We start from the raw sequence: 6,752 nt of genomic DNA, 5'->3' as shown, positions 1-6,752 counted from the left end.
CAAATCAAGGACACAGTGAAATCTTTTCAAAATTGCCATTCCAAGAAGCCAGACCCAAGGCCAGCATCGGTCAGAACATGTCGGCGTTCCAGGTCACTGAGTGATTTCCTGTCCTAGCGTGGCAGACACATCATTCACAGCCAAGTTCACAAGGACAAGGGATAAAGCTAAAGCCTATTTCCCAGGAGATAAAGGAAGAGATGTTCATGCCCAAATAACTGATTAAGGTAGCAGCCCTGTCTGTGGAACGTGACCTCCCAGACCCTGTCTGGCCCCCAATATATATGCATGATGCAGCTATTACTCCAAGTGAGCGGCACTCTTGGGCTCTTATCCAGGCCTCCCGTGGGTTTTCTTCAGTCTGAACAGAATGCACAGAGATGGTTCATTTATAATAAAAATCTATTCAAGACAGGTCATTTGTTTTGGTGAAAACAGAATGTTCTCGAAAACGTTGCCATTCCACAAGATAAGTGATGAAACAGAGCTAACCTCTAACTTCCCATAAACAAAAAGTAGTGTAAAAATCAACTCAAAACAAAAAAGCATGATGCAAAAACCACAAAAACAACTCTGTCAGCCTTGTGGAAATGTTCTGCATTTGAATTCTCCATCTATTTATTGTTCTTGTGGTTTTTTTCCCTTTGGTAGGATGTGTCATTTAGGATATGGGGAGACCACAGAAAGGGGAGGGCTTATTGCATATCTCCCAGTGAAAGAGCATGCACCCACTGTGTGAGCTGTCATCATGCTTGATGGCTGTCTCAAGAACAGGAAACAGAGAAGGCTTTATTGGCCCCATAAAATTACATCAACACTTTCCACCCTTGTCTGAAATCCCCCCCTCCCCAAGACTATGAATAATTTGTCTTGAGTTTGACTTGGTTTTCAGATTATTTTTTTAATTTCCAGGTCATGTTAATATGTCAAGTTTGGGAATGACTGACAAACCTGAGTCCTACATTTCAAATTACTAGGTGCTGGACATTGACAAAGGAAGTAAACTAAAAGCAAAACAAAAAAACTAGCCAAGCCTCTGGGAAGCTAGCACATAACTCAGGGAGATTAGGGTTTCATAGCAAATGGTGAAGCCGGAGTAGTACTGCCAGGTCTCAGGGAGGATGCTCTGGACTTAGCCTTACTATCCACTGGTAGATTGCCCCGCTTACCCTGAGGGAGGGCCCTATATCCTCATCCTCTCCTGCACCATGTGCAGCTCCCTGTTCCTCTGTGCCTACTTGGTGGGCTTTCCAGATGTCAGATGTCTCTGATTACTGGAAAGGTTCATCTTCTCTCCATACTCACTAAGCCCTTCAGCTAACATGTTTGTGAAAATTTTCATTTTATAAAACTTTTACCTTTCTATTGATTTCTCTGTCATTATCTTTTTGAATTGCAGAATTCCTTTTAGTTTCTATGGATTGATTTCTTTGGTTTTTTATTTTAATTTTATGTATGTTTGCAACCGGTAATACACTCATGAGGTTCAAATTTCAACAACTAAAGAGAGTCTTCTGTAAAATCTCACCTCTGTCTCTGACCCTCAACCACCTCATTTCTTATGTATCTCTCTTGAGATATTTTATGCATGTGAAAGCAAATAAATCATATGAGCATTCACACATACACAAATATTCTTCCCTTTCAGCTTCTACACAAATGATAGATTATTTAAGGATTCTTCCAGACCTTGCTCTATTTGCTTAATACTCTATCCTAGAAATTATTCCATATCCAATACATAAGGAATTCCTTCATTTCTTTTTGAGATTGTGGAGCATTCCCTTGATGGGGTGTTCCATAATTTATTTAACCAATCTACTATTGAGAGACATCTAGTTTGTGTCCAGTCTTTTATCTCTGTTCTAGATGTGAAATTGCTGGATCAAAGGGTGCATAAATTTTTAATTTTGACATTTATTTCCAAATTGTCTTTTTTAGAGACTGTACCAGTGAGAACTTCATCAGGGATGTGTGAGAGCATCTGTTTTCACTCCTCACAGCCAAAGTGGGTGGTATCACTCTGCACATTACTGCACTGCTTGGTGAAAGCTTGGCACTGTGGGAGAGAGCAAGTCCTTTACTGACACAGCACCAGTTTGCACTTCTGTCCCCTCAGCTGCTATGCCTGTCTTTCTATCAGATTGCTGGTCTTTTGTTTTGGGGAGTACTTAATATGCTAGGGCAGTAAGCTATTTCTACGATATTGGCAGCGTATCCCAATTTCTTCTAAATAATTATTTGGCTTTTGACTTCACTGTCTTGTGTGTGCAATGCCAAAATTCTAATTTTATGTAACTAAATTTATTAATTATTGTTTTCTTATTCTGAGCTTTGTTATGTAGTCAGAAAGTCCTCTCATACTCGTGTGTGTGTGTGTGTGTGTGTGTACACACTAGCTCTTCCATGTTACTTCTAGGTTTTTTTTTCATTTCACTTTTATATTTAAATATTTGAAGCGTTTGGAATTCATTCTGAGATAATGAGATATGCATCCAGCATATTTCATTTTCCAAATTACTACCAAATTGTCCCATTGCCATTTATTAAATAATATATCTTTTTTTCCATGCTGCCTTCAGATGGCTTCTATCCTATACTAGCTTCTGTGTTTAAGTGTATTTCTGGTGTATATAGTCTGTTCTACTAATCTGCCCACCTATTCTTGCCTCTTTTCCACACTGCTTTACTTATTGCAGCTTTATCTGGTTATAATACCTGCTTCCCTACCCCCTTATTACTCTTCTATTTTCAGAACTTGATATTTTCATGTGAACCTTGACTCCTGAAAATAACTATTGATACTATTAGTGGACTCTCATCATATTCATAAATTAACTAAGGGAGAATGGAAATCTGTTTGATGTTGAGTTTTCCTGCCTAATGACAATGGCTGTATGTTCAGCTGGCTTAAATATTCTTTTGGCCCTCAGGAGTGTTTTAAATTGAAAAAATGGCTATTGTTCAAATAACCATGTGCATTTCATTATATGTATTCCCAGATATTTTACTTTGTATTGTTCTATTATAAAAGAAACTTTTTAATTTACATCTTCTCAAATTTTATTTTATATATAATATATGCAGATAAGCTACTGATTATTGTATATTATTTTTTCCCATATACATGAATTCTGAAGTCTTTTATCATTGCTAAAATATTTAGTTGATCATCATTGGTTTCAATGATAAAAATTTATGTAATCTCAGGGCGCCTGGGTGGCTCAGTTGGTTAAGTGTCTGCCTTCGGCTCAGGTCATGATCCCAGAGTCCTGGGATCGAGTCCTGCATCGGGCTCTCTGCTCAGCAGGGAGCCTGCTTCTCCCTCTCCCTCCACCTGCCACTCTGCCTGCTTGTGCTCACTCTCTGTCAAGTAGATAAATAGAAACTTTAAAAAAAATTTATGTAATCAAATATAATAGTTATTTTACATCTTTCATCCCACATCTGTACATTTTAGTTCACTTTTCTAAGTTTTTGGGGGTAATGTAAGATCAGTAATAGCAAATAATATTAGAGATAAATGAGACTTGACAGCTTTGTATTTCCTACAACTTCAGTGGATATGCTTTTAGTATTTCCCTACAAAGCACAATGTTTCCTTGAAATATATATACACATGTATACATTTATGTGTGTATCTTCATTCCTGTTTTTAAAAATTCTTAAAAATAATGCATGGACCCCTATAAGGATCAATACATTATTTTTTTTATTATGTTCAGTTAGCCAACATATAGTACATCATTAGTTTTTGATGTAGTGTTCAATGATTCATTAGTTATCAACACTTTATTTTTAAGAGAATTTTTTTTAAATAGAAATTTAATTTTATCACATGACTTTTTGACATTTTTTAAGTAAGTAAATGATAAAAGAAGATGTGAGATCTATCTATCTATCATCTATCTATTGCTTATTATTCAGGCATAAAAAAGAATGAAATCTTGCCATTTGCAATGACATGGATAGAGTTAGAGAGTATTATGCTAAGTGAAATAAGTCAGTCAGGGAAAGACCTTATGATTTCACTCATATGTGGAATTTCAGAAAGAAAACAAAGAAAAAAAGACAAGTGAAGAAATAGACTCTTAACTATAGAGAACAAACTGATGGTTAACAGAGGGGAGGTGGGTGGGGATGGGTGAAATAGGTAAAAGGATCAAGACAGCAATTACCATAATAAACATTGAGTAATGTATAGAATTATTGAATTGCTATCTTGTACACCTGAAACTTTCTTCCCTATAATAAAATCTGTGATTTTACTCCTGACTCCTTCTTTAGCTACATACCTAAAGTTTGATATATGGACTTGGTATTCTTGTTATTATGTTGTTGTTATTTATACTTTCAACATTTTTATGTGCTTTTCCTTGTGCCCAATAATTGTTTGAGAACACCTTAAAATCCAGGTGGTAAGCACTATTTGTTTTTTTTGTTCTTCTATTAAATTCGGTGTTATTACAAGAGATAGGATAATTGCTACACTTGATTTTTAGAATTTACTGAAGTTGGGGGGGAGGAGCAAGATGGCAGAGGAGTAGGAGACCTAAATTTCATCTGGTCCCAGGAATTCAGCTAGATAGGGATCAAACCATTCTGAACACCTACAAACTCAACAGGAGATCGATGAAAAGAATAGCAGCAGTTCTATGAACAGAAAAGTGACCACTTTCTGGAAGGTAGGATGTCCGGAGTAGTGAATCTGAAGCAATATTCAGGAAGATAGATGGTGGGGAGAGGGAGCCTCCATCAGCCTCTACCAGCAAGTGATAGAGCAAGGGAGCACAAAATCAGAACTTTTAGAAGTCAGCTCCGCTGAGGGACGTCACTCCAGTGGCTAAACGGGGGGTAGAACCCTCTCTGGGACAGTGTGGTCTCAGGACACTTGGGGTCACAGAAAGACCGGTGATGCCTGAATGTGGAAGAGCTCCCAGGTATCCCAGTGGGGAAGCTGGCTGCAGAAACGGAGCAGAGGAGTGGGCTCTCAGCTTGGGGTTGCCATAAACCATGATCCCTGGCACAGTCAGGCCACTGCTCTTCCAGCAGAGACCCAACAAGCAGCAGATCTGGAGAGACTCCCTTTCCTCCCCCAGGAGGAGTGGCGCGGGAGTGCACCAGAGGAATCTGCTGGGTTTGGAGACTCCACAAAGGGTTGGATGCCAGAGATAGAAATGCTCAGTCACAGGCCGGTGAGTATGGAGTGCAGCCAGAGATTGGGGAGACGGGAGTGACTGACTGCTTTTCTCTGGGGGCGCACTGAGGAGTAGGGCCCCTGAGTTCTCAGCTCCTCTCCAGGGTGGAAATTGGAAGGCCACCATTTTCACTCTCATCCTCCAAAGCCAAACAGAAAGCTTGCAGGGAACAAAAGCTCCCAGGAGCATGCCCAAGCAGATTACTTAGCCCAGACTGGCAAGGGCGGGGCAGTTCCACCTCTGACAAAGACATTTGGGAACCACGGCAACAGGCCCCTCCCCCAGAATATCAGTAAGAACAGCCAGCCAAGACCAAGTTTACCCATCAATGAGAACAGCAGAACTCCAGCAGTAGGGGAATACTGCACATAGAATTCATGGCTTTTTTCCCCATGATTCTTTAGTCTTTCAAAGTTAATTTTTTTTTAACTTTCTTTATCTTTTTTTTTTTTTTGAAATTTTAGTTTTCCCTTTTTCAACCAACATCTCTTCAATCCCTTTTTGTAAAAAATCTTTTTTATTTTTCATTTTTAGAGTCATATTCTACCCCTTCATAGTAGTTAACCTTATTTTTGGTATATATATAAGTTGTTCTCTCTTTAAAATTTTGAGATACAGTTTCTTCTAACAGACCAAAATATACCCTAAATATCTAGTGCATGGCTCTGTTCTAGTCTCCTGCCTGATCACATTCTCTTCTTCTTTTTTTTAAATTATCTTCTTTCTTTTTTCAACCAAATTCTTACCTTATAAATTCATTCTATAAAATCATTAATAATTTTCATCTTTACAGTCATATTCCATCCCTTCATCATATTTACCCTTACTTTTGTACATATATAAGTTTTTCTTTCTTTAAAATTTTGGGAGGCACTTTCTTCTAACAGACAAAAATACACCCAAAATCTAGTGTGTGGTGCTGACCTATGCACCAGGCTGATCATATTTTATCATATTCTGGATTTTTTGCTTTTGTTTATTTGTTGGTTTGTTTGTTTTTCTCTTTTTCCTTTCCTTTTTTTTTTTTTCTTTCTTCTTTCTTTCCCTTTCTTTTCCCCAGTTTCAGGTCTCTTATGATTTGTTTAGTGTATATTTTTCCGAGGTCCTTGTTACCCTGTTAGCATTTTGTTCTCTCATTCATCTATTCTCCTCTGGACAAAATGACAAGATGGAAAAAATCACCTCAAAAAAAAGAACAAGAGGCAGTACCAACTGCCACGGGCCTACTCAATATGGACATTAGTATGATGTCAGAACTAGAGTTCAGAATGACGATTTTAAAGATACCAGCTGGGCTTGGAAAAAGCATGGAAGATTTTAGAGAAACCCTTTCTGGAGAAATAAAAGAACTAAAATCTAACCAAGGTGAAATCAAAAAGGCTATTAATGAGGTGAAATCAAAAATGGAGGCTCTAACTGCTAGGATAAATGAGGCAGAAGGAAGATTTAGTGATATAGAAGACCAAATGATGGAAAATAAAGAAGCTGAGAAAAACAGAGATAACAACTACTGGGTCATAAGGGCAGAATTCGAGAGATAAGTGATACCATAAG

This window comes from Mirounga angustirostris, unplaced genomic scaffold (assembly GCF_029215605.1).
Source record: "Mirounga angustirostris isolate CCGP_5_RB_7025 unplaced genomic scaffold, mMirAng1.0.hap1 SCAF_10, whole genome shotgun sequence".
NCBI classification, from domain to species: Eukaryota; Metazoa; Chordata; class Mammalia; order Carnivora; family Phocidae; genus Mirounga; species Mirounga angustirostris.
Note: the sequence above shows the minus strand (reverse complement) of the source record.